The sequence below is a fragment of the Orcinus orca genome, chromosome 4, assembly GCF_937001465.1.
Source record: "Orcinus orca chromosome 4, mOrcOrc1.1, whole genome shotgun sequence".
NCBI lineage: Eukaryota > Metazoa > Chordata > Mammalia > Artiodactyla > Delphinidae > Orcinus > Orcinus orca.
In genome coordinates this window covers 103,699,624-103,714,144 of record NC_064562.1, presented here as the reverse complement: position 1 = coordinate 103,714,144, position 14,521 = coordinate 103,699,624, and the positions used below count along the sequence as shown (strand labels likewise).

General features: G+C 43.1%; 1 long non-coding RNA gene across 2 annotated transcripts in view; it reads left to right on the top strand.

Annotated features, from left to right (window-relative positions):
• Window positions 1-14,521, top strand: part of LOC117200063 (uncharacterized) — a 55,569-nt gene that overhangs the window by 2,645 nt on the left and 38,403 nt on the right. For both annotated transcript variants that reach the window (XR_004481492.2, XR_004481491.2), the window contains exon 2: window positions 10,527-10,680. This is a non-coding gene — a long non-coding RNA (uncharacterized LOC117200063). The remainder of the gene's footprint in view (window positions 1-10,526; window positions 10,681-14,521) is intronic.

The window sequence follows — 14,521 nt, the reverse complement described above, 5'->3', positions numbered from 1 at the left end:
CTTTCAAAAGTCAGGTGCAATCCACAGACAGAGAGAACATAAGTGCAATGAGATGAGGAAGACGTGATCCTGCAGATGCAAGAAGGGGCCGTTTCACGCAGAGCGTGAGTTGTCTGCTAAGGATATTAAGACTATCCTTCCCAAGAGTAATAGGAAGACATCAAAAAGACTTAATTGGGAAAATATGATCACTTGTGAGGATTTGCCAGGATCAACCGGCCAATCTCTCTTTTTGAATTCTCTTTAGTTGCAAAATGCTTACAAATTCAAAACAATCTTCAGTAGTGCTTTTAATCACCCTGTCCTCTCTCTACCATTTAATGGAAACTGTAACAAAGTGTACTGGGCACTATGACTTGCCATGGAAATTCTGCTTCAAGAATGAAAGACATCCCTCAGTTTCTAGGAGTGCTACTTGCAGACGGTACTCAACTGTCTGCTCCCTTCAGGAATTTCCTTGGTTAAAGAGAGCTGCCTGGGACTTCCCTGGTGGTCCAGTGGTTAAGAATCTACCTTCCAGTACGGGGGATGCAGGTTCAATCCCTGATCACGGAACTAAGATCCCACATGCCGCGGGGCAACTAAGCCCATGCGCTGCAAGTACTGAGCCCGCACACTCTGGAGCCCACACACCACAGCTAGAGAAGCCCACACACCACAACTACTGAGCCTGCACCCTCTGGAGCCCATGCACCGCAACTAGAGAGAAGCCCATGCGCCAAAGAGCCCAAACACTGCAACAAAGGTCCTGCATGCTGCAACTAAGAAGCAACACAGCTAAATAAATAAATAAATAAATAAATAAATAAATAAATAAATAAATAAAGAGAGCTGCCCAAGGGCAGCCTGAAGACGTTGTGGAGGTATAAACACCTGATCCCTTTACGTAACTAGGAATAACCGTGAGCTTTGGCGCATCAGAGCTCCCTATGGGATCAGCTGAGGCTGTTATTATTTATGATGGTGTCTCTTGTACCACCATGCATTTTGGCCACTAACCACCCAGAGTTAACTCAGATGCCATGATTTAAGGGCACAGTCTCCAGTAAGACTGCCCTTACTCCAGATGCCATCCGCAAGCTCAGGGACCAACAGGCCACCTGTACTTCTGACCAACTGGCTACAAATTTGGGGTTTCCCACAACCTACTCAGGTTCAGTAATTTGCTGGAATAATGATTCACAGAACTCAAGAAAGTGCTATACTTATGATTACAATTTTATTATAAAGTATACAAATCAGAATCAGCCAAATGAAGAGATACATAGGGTAAAGCCTGGGAGGGTCCTAAACACAGAGCTTCTGTGCCCTCTCTCTGTGGAATTAGGACACATCACCCTCCTGACACATCAAGGTGTTGTTCACAAACCAGGAAGTTCCACTGAGCTTCAGTGTCCTGAGTTTTTATTGTGGTTTCATGACACAGCCATAATTGATTGAATCACTGGCCCCATGATGGAACTCAATCTCCAGTCCCCTTCCCCTCCCTAGAGGTCCAGAACCTACGCTGATGTCACATGGCTGAAAGCCTCAACTCTTTTATCACATGGTTGGTCTTTCTGGCATGACCAACCCTCATCCTAAATCATCTCATTAGCGTAAACTCAGGTGTGGTCCGAGGACCCACCATAAATAACAAACTCACTCCTATCCCGTGGGAAATTCCAATGGTTTAGAAGTTGCCTCCCAGGAACCAGGGACAAAACCAGTCACATTCTTTATTATACGACAGCATCACAGCCTAATTTTTCCCTCTGTCTGATCCTACTTTTATGCCTTTCCTTCCACTAGTGTACTCCTTAATAAACTCCCAGAACACTAATCTTTGCTTCAGAGTCTACTTTTCATGGAACCTGACCCAGGAATGGTCCAAGAAAGAAGACACTATGATTGAATTTTGGAGTTGGCCACCAATTTCATTGGCTGGCAATGAATCAGTGGCAGGTGGAACATAGCTACCACAAGAAAACACGGCAATTGTTAAAGCTTTCAACTGTGGTGTACGGGGAAAGATCAGGCACTGTTGCCAAAGTATAGGGGAAATAGTATCTATACTATAAGACCATTGGGATTTGATTGGCTATTGCTAAGTAGACTTGATACTTTGAAGAGAGATAATGAAAGGCTGAGTATGATTAATCTGCAAGTCAAAGCTCAGTATGGAAGCCAGAAGATCTTCTGGAAGCATGTAAAGAGGTTCTCATCTCCTGCCGTGGGAAGACAGAGAAAACTGAGGACAGATCCCAGGACTTAACTGTAACAGTAACAGAAAGCCAAGTGGAAACTTCCAAAGAAGATTAAACTCTCCATTTAGGCAGGCATGATATTTCAAGGGTGGATCCCTGGTTGGGAAAGAGTGGGACCCTGACACATGGGATGAAGACATTTAGGTCGATATACATGAAAAATCTCGAACCCTAAATTCTCTACAACCTACTGAGCCTGCCAAAATGCCCCACTACTTCCTATTAAAAGCTAGTGCTCCTTCCTTGTGAGATAATGAGAGGCCTTCTGTGCAGGATAACATGCACCTCCCTCAGGATGCACCCCCCACATTACCTGCCGATCATTAGGCAATGATTAGAATTAAGTCACAATATATGATATTCCACAGACATTCTAAGGCTGATAATATTGGAAAGCAACCCCAAAGAAGCTGTAGAACCTACGCAACAAGTACCAACAGAAGCCAGGGAAGTATGCATGTGATTGAATTCTGAAGGTTCTGGATAAAAAGAGAAGAGGGAGGCGGAACATAAAGTCCAATGAGGGAGAATTTATCAATTTGGGTGTACTCTCCCAGGATACGGGTTCGCGCAAGAACCCCAGGTGATGGCGTGAACGCACTCAAGATGTCATCTAGAAGCATGGCAAAAACAATGGCCCAAACTACATCAAGTAAGGTAGAAATGCCGGAACTGCTGTGGTTGACAGTGTAAGGGGTGATTAAACAGTTCAGGTAAGTGAACATGCTAGAGCAAAAATACTTACATAAAGCTGGAAAACTCAGCAGATGAATATATTCCACAGAAAAGTTCAGAGGACACACCACTTAGCAAATCGAAAAGGAATTTCTGGTAAGAGGCATCATAATCACTCATAACTTCAGTGGTGGCTGTCATCGTAGTCCAGGGCTGAAGATAGAAGATGACATTTCAGAGCTGGGCTTCCTGAGAGAGGTAGAGATGATAGCACCCTGTAACACAGAGGTCTTATGGTGGCATTTAAACATCCGAAACCAAGTGGATGCTATAAGGTAGGAGTGCAGTCAAGGGGGCCTGACCCACAGAATTATGGAGATGGTAAATAGAACAAGGCATCTAGGGCAAAATGGATGGACAACCATCAAAGGAAGCCCTCAATCTGAACAACCAAAATAAATCAAGGATGCAAGATCAAGAGGTTAAAGAAAGTTGCCCCAGTGAAAATTTGCCCAGTTTCTGGACCTGAACTATGTCAAAAACCAAATTCTTCACACTGAGTAAAACAAAGCAGAAAGATGAGTTTATTGAAAGGCTTTTGACCTGCAAGGTGGGACACTCAGGGCTACCAGAGCAATGAATTCTGAGTTGCTCACAGACTAAAGGGTTTTTGGGAGGGTAAATGCAGAAGTTATTTGGACTTTTCAGCTGATTGGTTGCCTGGTGGTCTTCTTCCTTATTTTGGTCAGGGTAGTGAGTCAGAGGAACAAGGAAATCCAAAGATGGCATGAATAGACTTGGCATTTGGGGACTTACCCGCATCCTCTGCTGATTTCTGAGAAGAGCTGTAAATTCCTGCAACTTATGTTAGGTAACGTTAAGTTTCATTTTTCTTTAATGAACCCAAATTAGCCAACTCCATTTTGTCCCTAACATAAGTGACTCCATTTTAGTTTGGGGTTTACAACCGGTTTTTGGACCTGGAACACGTTAATTAAGGGAGAAATATGTTCCTAGGAGAAAGAACTCTACAACACCGTAACAGTGTATTCAGTAGTCATTCCCCGAGTCCTTTCCTTAAGGGGTCTGTAGCCATTTGCTTATGTAGCCATACACTGGGGAAAAGAGAGTACCCAAACGTTTCAAGGACAATTGGATATACAACCTGAACTGACATTGACGCTAAGAGACTCCAAGTGCCTGTATGGACTCCGTTAGAGTGGGGGCAGATGGGAGCCTGGAATGGAGGTCTGGCCCAGGTCCAGCTTGTAACAGTTTTCCTGGATCCTCAAACACACCCACTTGTCATGTCCCCAGTCCATAAATGTATCAATACACTTAAGAATAGACATCCTTGGTAGTTTGCACAACCCCCCATATTGAATTTTTGGCCTGTAAGGAATAAGAGCTATCATAGTGGCAAATGCCGAGTAGAGGCTTATGAAACCATCCCCCCCATCTCAGCCAAGATACTAAATAAAGAACAACCTGGGGAGGAATTTCCACTTACACCACCAGCATGTAAAGAGCTTAGAAGTTATCACTCCCGTTCTTAGAAGAAAAAGCTGAACAAACTGAAAGCCAATGGCTTTTCTTGAAACCATTAGAAAACTGAGGTTGCAGGGTAAACTGCCACCCTGAACTCTGGAGAGACAGGCAAGTTCAAAGAGTCATAGCAAAGATGTGATTACCTGGAGCAGAAGCCACTGGAGCCATACCTGGTTGGAACGCTCACCTCAATGGTCATTTTGACAAATTGCTAATGGCTGAGTGGGGACTATCTAGACAGTGAAAAACTCTTGTGGGCCTCAGTCTTAGGTGGGCTTTCCCACTCCAGTGGGTTTTACCTCCAGGGATCCCACCAAGTTTTCACAATAAAGAGCCAAGAAAGATACTCTTGTGGCGCCGGAAGAGATGGGGAAGAGCAACCATTGTGAAATACGCCCAGAACATTCTCCATAGCAAGAGCTTACTTTCCAGGAGAGAAAAAGGCTCTTACCAGAGGCTTCCCACCTGGGTGGAGGGCATTTCTCCCACTCCAACCCCTTCTAGCCTTCCTGTTTTATCTAAGGGTGTAAAAAAAAAAGCTAAGGCTTGTGAAGGTCACAGCTCAGGAACACAGGCCCATTAGAAGATAGATTCAGTGATAAGATTAGAGAACACATCGCCTGCCCACTCCTTACCACCACCCCAGCAGGGTTGCAGTGTAACAGTATAACACGATTAGCACTGAAAGAGCTGCAGGATGAGGACTCAAACTGAGGATGATTCCATAGGGAAACCACAGTCAACCTGGAAGACTAAATAAGGACAACAGAGGAATTTGAAACCTCTAGCACCTACAGGTACAGTAAACATTAAACACAGCCCAACTTCTGCCAGACTAACATAAAACCTCACACTAAAGACCTACTGTTTACTTCAGTCCCTGTTACCCAATACATCATGCTGGCTTTCAAGAAAAAAATTACAAGGCTTGCTTAAAAAACAAGAGAAAACATAGTCTGAAGAGACAAAGCAAGTACTGGAACCAGAATCAGATATGACACAGATTTTGGAATTATCAGACAGGGAATTTAAAATAACTCTGATTAGTATGCTAAGGGCTCTAATGGAAAAAATGGATAACATGCACAAGCAGATTAACATAAGCAGGGTAATACAAGTAGAGAAGTGGAAACTCTAACAAAAGAATGAGAAGGAAATGCTAAAAGTAAAAAACATTGTAACAAATGAAGAATGCCTTGCAAAAATTATTAACAGAAGTTCTTCAGGGAAAAGGAAATGATATAGGTCAGAAACTCAGATCTACATAAAGAATGGAAGAGTATTAGAGAAGGAATAAAAGTAAAATAAAATCTTTTATTTTATTTTATTTTATTTATATTTTGTTATAGCAAATGGATAAGTTAAATGAATGACAGCAGTGTTATAAGGGATGTGAGGGAGGAATTGGGATATTCTGAGTTACCTGCAATAACTTAGTATGCATGAAGCAGTGTAATGTGATTTGAAGATGGACTTAGATAAGTTTAAATGTATATTGAAAAGTCTAAGGCTACCACTAAGTTTTTTTGGAAGTATGATTGATATGCTAAGAGAGGAGATAAGATGAAATCATATAAAATGTTCAATTAAAACCTGAGAAGGCAGAAAAAGAGGAGGTGAAAAAAGAAACAAAAAACAATTGCAATGAATAGAAAACAGTTACAAAATCAACTCAGGAAACAACAAGAAACAAACAACCCACTTAAAAAAATGGGTAAAGAACTTGAATAGACATTTCTCAAAAAAAAGATATACAGATGCCCAATAAACACATAAAAAGATGCTCAACATCACTAATCATTAGGGAAATACAAATCAAAATCACAATAAGAAATCACTTCTACACCTGTCAGGATGCCGATTATAAAAACAAAAAAACAGAATATAACAAGTGTGGGACTTCCCTGGTGGTCCAGTGGATAAGACTCGGTGCTCCCAATGCAGGGGGCCTGGGTTCAATCCCTGGTCAGGGAAGATCCCACATGCATGCCACGACTAGGAGTTCACATGCCACAACTAAAGAGCCCACTTGCCACAACTAAGGAGCCCACATACTGCATCTAAGGAGCCCCCCTGCTGCAACTAAGACCTGGTGCAACCAAATAAATATTTTCTTAAAAAAAGAAAGAAGCACATGGTGTCCAGGTGGCTCTTTAAAAAAAAAAAAGAATATAACAAGTGTTGGCAAGAAATTGGAACACTTGTGCATTGCTGTTGGGAATGTAAAATGGTGCAGCCACCATGGGAAACAGTATGACAAGTACTCCAAAAATTAAACATAGAATTACCATATGATTCAGCAGTTCCTCTTCTGGGTATATACTCAAAACAACTGAAAGCAGGGACTTGAACAGACATTTGTACATCCATGTTCATAGCAGCATTATTTCACAATAGCTACAAGGTGGAAATAACCCAAATGTTCATTGATAGATGAATGGACAGAGAAAATTTGGTTTATACATACAATGGAATTTTATTTAACCTTAATAAGGCATGAAAATCAGACCATCTACAGTATAGATGAATCTTGAAGACATTATGCTGAGTGAAATGAGATGTGGCGATTAATGGCGGTGGAGGTTGCACAGCAATTTGAATGTACTAAATGCCTCCGAACTGGACACTCATGAATGGCTGAAACAGTGAATTCCGTGTTACACAGTCATCCCTTGGTATTCGAGGGGGAGTAGTTCCAGGATCTCTGTGGCTACCAAAATCCACAGATGCTCAAATCCCTTATATAAAATGGTGTAATATTTGCATATAACCTACGCACATCCTCCGGAATATTTTATTTAATTAATTAGTTTAAACCAATGCTAATTTTTAAAAATGTATTTATTTATTTTGTTTTTGTCTGTGTTGGGTCTCTGGTCGCTGCGCGTGGGCTTTCTCTAGTTGCGGCGAGCGGGGGCTACTCTTCGTTGTGGTGCATGGGCTTCTCATTGCGGTGGCTTCTCCTGTTGTGGAGCACAGGCTCTAGGCGCACGGGTTGTCACTAGTTGGGATACGCGGGCTCAGTAGTTGTGTCTCGCGGGCTCTAGAGCGCAGGCTCAGTAGTTGTGGCTCACGGGCTTAGTTGCTCCTTGGCATGTGGGATCTTCCCGGACCAGGGCTTGAACCCGTGTCCCCTGCATTGGCAGGTGGATTCCTAACCACTGTGCCACCAGGGAAGCCCCCTCCTGTATATTTTAAATCATCTCTAGATTACTTATAATACCTAATACAGTGTAAATGCTATGTAAATTGTTGTAAATACAATGTAAATGCTATGCAAATAGTTGCCAGAATGTGGCAAATTCAAGTTTTGCTTTTTGAAATTTTTTTCAAATATTTTCCATCCACCATTGGTTGAATTTGTGGATGCAGAACCTATGGATATGGGGGGCCAACTGTATGTATTTTACAACCCACATTTTAAAAAAACTGAGAGAAAAAAGGTAAATATGGTTGCCTCCCTTAAAGACCTAAGAGATGGATGGGTGGTGGTTCCCATCATACCTCTTTTTAATTTACCAGTCTGGCCTCTACAAAATCCAGACAAATCCTGGAGAATGGCGATGGACTATCACACATCTAACCAAATAGTATCCCCAATTGCAGCTGCTGTGCCAAGTATGCTATCTTTGCTAGAGCAGATTAGTAGGGACTCAGGTATATGATATGTGGCCAGTGATCTGGCAAATCGACTCTTTTTCTATCCCCTATCAAAAAAAGAATCAGAAATAACTGACATTCCTTTGGAATGTGTGACAATATCCATTTATGGCCTCGCCCTTAAGCTATGTTAACTCTTTGTCCTCTGTCATAACATAGTCTGAGGAGACATGGACCAGCTGGACATCCTGCAGAGTATCACACTGATCCAGTAAATTGATGACATCATGCTAGTTGGATCAAAAAACAAGCGATTGCTAGGATATTGGAGGCCTTGGTAATTTACATGCATCCTCAAGGGAGATGAACTCGAAAAGACCAGGAGCCTGCCACATTAGTATTTTTTCAGAGTCCAGTGATCTTGAGTATGCTGGGGCATCCCTTCTAAAGTAAAAGAGAAATCACTGCATTTTGTAGCTCCCATCATGAGCAAGGCAGCACAATGCCTGCCAGGTAGACCTCTTCAGGTTCTAGAAGCAATATATTTCCAGAAGTACTGCTCCAACTCACATACCTGGTGACACAGTAGGATGCCATTTTTCAGTCGGGTCCATAGCAGGAAAGGGCTCTGCAACAGGTCTAGGCTGCAGGGCAAGCAGCTATTGGCCTTTTGGACCACACAGCCCAGCAGAGCCTATCAGGGGTATCAGTGGTGGGAAAATATGACATGTAGATTTTATAACAAGCCCCAAAAGGAGAATCACAATGTAAATCCATAGAATTCTGGATCAAAGCCATGCCAACTGCAACAGAGAATTATACACCTTTGAAAACACAGCTCCTGGAATACTACTAGGCCCTGATAGAGATGAATGCCTCACCATGGAACACCAAGTGACCATGACACCAGAACTACCCCTCGTGAGATATTTCTATCACACTTTGCAAGGCATTAGCTGGGGCAGACCCAGGTAGAAGAGGTACATCTAGCATTGAATGTGAACAAGACCTGAGGGCACAAGCAAGATGCAAGAGAAGATAGCATGCAGGTAGCTCATAGCATCATGCAGGTGCTGTTATGCAGCACTTAGTGGTGTGCTGGAGCCAGTCTGCACCAGCTCATGAGAGCTCATTGTTGTTTTCAGGAAGGGTTGCCATCTTGTCGACATCATATTGGTGGTTTGAAATTGACCATAGTGGAAGTATTTACACTATGAAAATTAGCTAATGTTATAAATCAGATATTTTTTTCTCCTTTTCAGAAAGCCAGTTGTTAAATATTTACCAGTATACCACTGCTCAGCTCACATCTCTTACTGCATGGGGGAATTTTTGATGATCAGTTGATGCAGGAAAAAAAGCCTGAGCTTGATTCACGAATGGCTCATCTTAGTTTGTTGGTGAAAGCTAGAAAGGGGTGATGGCTGCACTGCTGCCCCACCCAACGTGGTCTTGAAAGATGACGGTGAGGAGAATGCCTCCCACCTGGTCAGCTACTTTATGTGGAAAGAGAAGTGGCCTGAAATTAGAATACACAGGGACTCATGGACAGTGCTGGATAGCTTGGCCCTCTGATCAGGGGTTTAGAAGCGGAAAGCTTGGAAGACTGGGGAACAGCAAAGACAAGGGTAAAGCCATGTGGTTGAACATATGGAAGTGAGCATAGAGTGTGACGATCCTTATTTCACATGTTAATGACCATCAGAGAACATCCATCATAGGAGACGTACTACAAAAACACATATCCAGTTGATACAAGCCGGCCTCTGTCATCAGCCACTCCAGTGCTTGCATCTTGGGCACATGAATGGAGTTCCCGTGGTAGCAGGGATGGAAGCTATACATGGATGCAATGGCACAGGTCCCTCTTAAGGGTGATCGACCTACTCTCACCACTGAATGTCTGACCTTCTCGCAACAGAAACCAACAGCACAGTCCCTCCAAGAGACCAAGCAACCACCTGATGACAAGTTAACTACTTTGGATACCATCTACCCTTTCCCAAGGATAGATGTATATTCTAGGTGTGGATTTGCCTTTCCTGCCTGCCAGCCCTCATCCAGTACCATTATCCAAGCACATATAGAATGTTTAATCCTCCAGCATAAGATTCCACATACTACTGTGTCACACAAAGGGACTCACTTAACATTAAAGGAAGTGCTGGAACAGGCATAATACCGTGAGATCCACTGTTCACATCACATACCGCCATACCCAGAAGCCACTAGCCTGATAGAAGAGCCAGCTCAGAGCCAATACCTTATGAAGATGGCATGCCGTCCTGTGCAATGCAGGGGACATTCTAAATAAATGACCCTTATAGGGTGCTGTTTCCCCAGGAGGTAGAATACATAGGCCTACGAATCAAGAGGTGCAAGTGGGGGTACTCCCATTTTCCTTCACTCCTACTGATCCATTTGGGGAAATTGTGCTTCCCTTTCCTGAAACTCTAGGTTCTGAACAGTCAAGAGTCTTGGTTGCTAGAAGGCAGTACTTCCACCATGGCTGCCAGCTGGGCTCTTTAAGCTCCTCCTGCCAAGGTGTCGGAGGACAAGAAGAGGAATCACCATCCTGGCAGGAATAATTGGCCCTAGTCACCAGGAAGAGGTAAGACTGCTGTTAGACAATAGGGGCAAAAAAGAATATGTTTTCCACCTGGGTGATCCATTTGAGCATCTCTTGGTACTCTCTTGTTCAGTTTTGGTAATAAATAGACCAGTGTAGCAGCTACAGACTGAGAACAGCATTGTGACCAGGGACTCAGAATCTTAAGAGTTGAGGGTCTGGGTCATACTACCAGGTAAGCCACCAGGAGCACCAGAGGTGCTAGCTGAGGGTGAGGGTAAAATAGCCAGTAGAGGAGGGAAATGATGAGTATTAATTGCAGCACTGAGACCTACTATAGTGGTAGTGTCTAAAGTTGATCCCAATAGTGTACTTCCTCCCCAGGGTAGCCTATGTCTAACGACTGAACATCATGGATGTATAAATCCTGGTCCCAGCTGTCATGATCTGGACCAAATTGGGAGGGCTACCCTAGCTTCGGAATTCCTATTAGGATCAACTTAGACCTTTTAGGGGACTAACACAGCCAAACTTTTCTCTCTGCCAAATTCTACTTTCTTTTCTTTCCACTGGTGTTGATCCCTGAAGCAATCCCTAGTAAACTTCCTACATGCTAATCTCAGGGTCAGAGTCTGCTTCCCAGGAAACCCAATTTAAGATACTAGGTTGGTTTCTTTATTTTCAATATGAAAAACCTCCAAACAAATTCTAGATTAATTATCAGAAAGCTTGAGAGCCTCATATGTACATTGATTAATTCATTCATTCAACAAATATTTATTTAGTACCACCTATATATCAAGAACCATTCTAGAGGCTAAGGCTATAGTGACAAAAACATAAAAAGATTCCTCTCCTTGTGGCACTTGTATTCTAGTGGAGGGTAACCAACAATGAGCATAAAACAAATAAGATAATTTTGATGAGTGCTATGAAGAAAATAACACAGGAGAGTATGATAGGAAGTAACTCGAGATGCTAGAGGTATGATGGGTTCCATCAAGAAGGTGGTTAAGTAAAGCTTCTCTTAGAAGATGGCATTTGAGCCCAGATAAGAGGAACCCAGCCTTTTAAGAACTTGGTAAGAATATTCCAGGCAGAAAAAAGAGCATGTGTAAGGAAGGAAATGAGTGTGAGCATGTAAAAACTAGGACAAAGACCAGAGTGGAAGGAGGTGGTGACCAAGAGGGAGTGGGCTAAGAGGAGGCCATTGAGGTAGGCAGGGGCCACATTGTATAGGACCCATGGGAAATTGAAAGGAGTTTGGATTAATTCTAATCTCAGTGGAAATCCATTAGAGGATTTTAAACAAGGGAGTAGTATCATCCGTTTTATTTTTTCATAAGTCAATTTAGTTGCTGTTGGAGAATCAACTAAGGGGGAGAAAGGCAAAAAGTGAGAACAGGGAAATTGTTGTTGAAGTAGCCCAGGTAAGAAATGATGGTGACTAAACCTGGAATGGTGGCAATAAAGCAGGTAAGAGGTAGTTGGATTTGGGATCTATTTTAGAGGCATAGCCAACAGGACATGCTAATGGATTGTCTCAGTGGAAGTTCAGGATAACAGAAAGGAGAAGAATATAGAATGTCTGATCAACTGGATGGATGGTGGAACTGTTTATTAAGATGGGGAGGATTGTGGTGGGTGGGTTGGAGGGAATGAATCAAGAGTTCTAATTTGGTGATGCTAAGAGACATGACACCGAATGATAGGTAAAGTCATGAGTTCCGGGCCCCAGAGAAAGGCTTCAGGTGGGTAAAAATTAATACTGGTTTCCCCCAGCAAGAAGTCAGGCCACCTCTGGATTTCCAGACAGTTTACTGTGAACATTTAAGTGATCTGGGGCAAGGATATCAGTGAATGCCCCTCGCCCGTGGCATACACACCTTCTCTCTCCTCCCTGTGTGGACACTCCAGCCCAACTGTGATGGCTCTGGTCCAGGTTCCCAGGGGGCACAGACTCCAAACAGCCACATTGCCTTGGCCCTGTAGACACTTGGCCAAGTGGGTGAGTATTGCCTGAGAAGAGCCCCAGGGGCGCCCTCTGTAGCCCAGGGCTCAGGGCAGGAGCCCTGGCTCCCTGGGTCTAAGGGAGATCTTGCTCTAGGCTCTAGTAATGTGTGCCAGTTTCTCCCCTCATCATGATAACTGTATAAATAGAGCAGTAGGAAGCTCAGGGCACCTAGTTATCAAGCCCCATAGAGGTGCTGAATTATTTAAGAGGCAAGTAAGAAAAATGGGAGCCTGTAAAGAAAACAAAAAGGAACAGAAAGTGAGGAAGGCAAGCCTACCAGACTGTGAGAGACTTGAGAACAGTGGCCACGTCATAGCCAAGCTTGGATCCTCAGCACAATGCCTGGAACTTACTAGGAGCATGGGGACAGCTTCTCTTTCCAACCCCAGCTTTACACTCTTTTAAGGCACATCTTCCTCTTGGGGAAAGTACCAGCAAGGAAGATTTCACCATTTTCACCAACTCAGTAGAGCCTGACCTCCATTGGTCCATGTTTCTCAGTTGGGTGAAATAAGTGTCACTGTGCAACCAGCCTTTTGGTTCTTGTTCTCTTGGATCTGCATGCCCACAAAGGGAGTCCATTGTCTTTCTGCACTCCCACTCCTCAGAGGAAGCTTGCAGAGATAAAGCACCCACACTGCTCTCACACACCCCCTCCCCACCAACCTGTTCTCCCAACAAGAGGAGGGAGGCCTGAAGTTCCCCAGGGGTGCTACTTCTGTTCAAAGAGGAAAGAAATATTAGCCCCACTATCAATCTCATGTTTAAGATGGTTCTTGGTCAGTTCTCCAAAAGCCAGTTTTCTAAAAGCCAACTCACCGAAGGCCGATTTACTGAATGGCCCAGTCTCCAAAGCCCAATCACCAGGAGGGAGTCTGATGTGGGTCTTTTCTGTATCTTCCACATCTCTCCTTAACATGCTCATGTTTTCCTCCACCTTCTTGAACATATTTGTTATTACTCCTTTAATGCCATAGTCTACTAATTTTATCATCTGTGTTATTTCTGGATCTGTTTTATTGATTGATTTTTCTCATCTTTATGAGTTATATTATTCTGCTTCTCTGCATGCCTAGTAAATTTTTATTGGATGCAAATAGTTTGAATTTTGTCTTGTTCAATACTGGATATCTTTTGTTCCTTTGAATGGTTTTGGGCTCTGTTTTAGGACACAGTTAAGTTACTTGGAAGGAATTCAGTCCTTTCAAAACTTGTCTTTATACTTCGTTAGTTGGGTTCAGAGCAGCCTTTAGTCTAGGGCTAGTTCTGGGGATTGTTCTGCCTGATCTTTTCTGGTGGTCTTCCCCTAACCTCATGTAGAGTTCTCACACACATTGCTATGGACTGAATGCTTGTGTCCCCCCCAAATTCACATGTTGAAACCCTAACCCCCAATGTGATGGTGTTTAGAGGTGGGGTCTTCAGGAGGTAATTAGGTTTAGATGAGATCATAAGGGTGGGGCCCTTATGATGGGATTAATGCCCTTATAAAAAGAGGAGGAGACCAGGCATCTCAGTCTCTCTGAGACACCAAGGAAGGCCACGTGAGGGTATAAACAGGAAGAGAGCTCTCACCAAGACCCAACCAGACACCCTGATCCCAAACTTCCAGCCTCCGGAATTGTGAGGAATAAATGTGTTTTTTAAAATTTTTAATGGAAATACAGTTAATTTACAATATTAGTTTCAGGTGTAAAACATATCAATTTTTTTTTAGATTATACTCCACTTAAAGTTATTACAAAATAATGGCTATGGAAATAAATGTCTGTTGTTTAAGCCACCTGGTCTATGGCATTTTGTTGCAGTGGCTGAGCTGACTAAGACACCTAGGTACTGATGAGTACTGAGCTGAACTCTCAAGGGGAA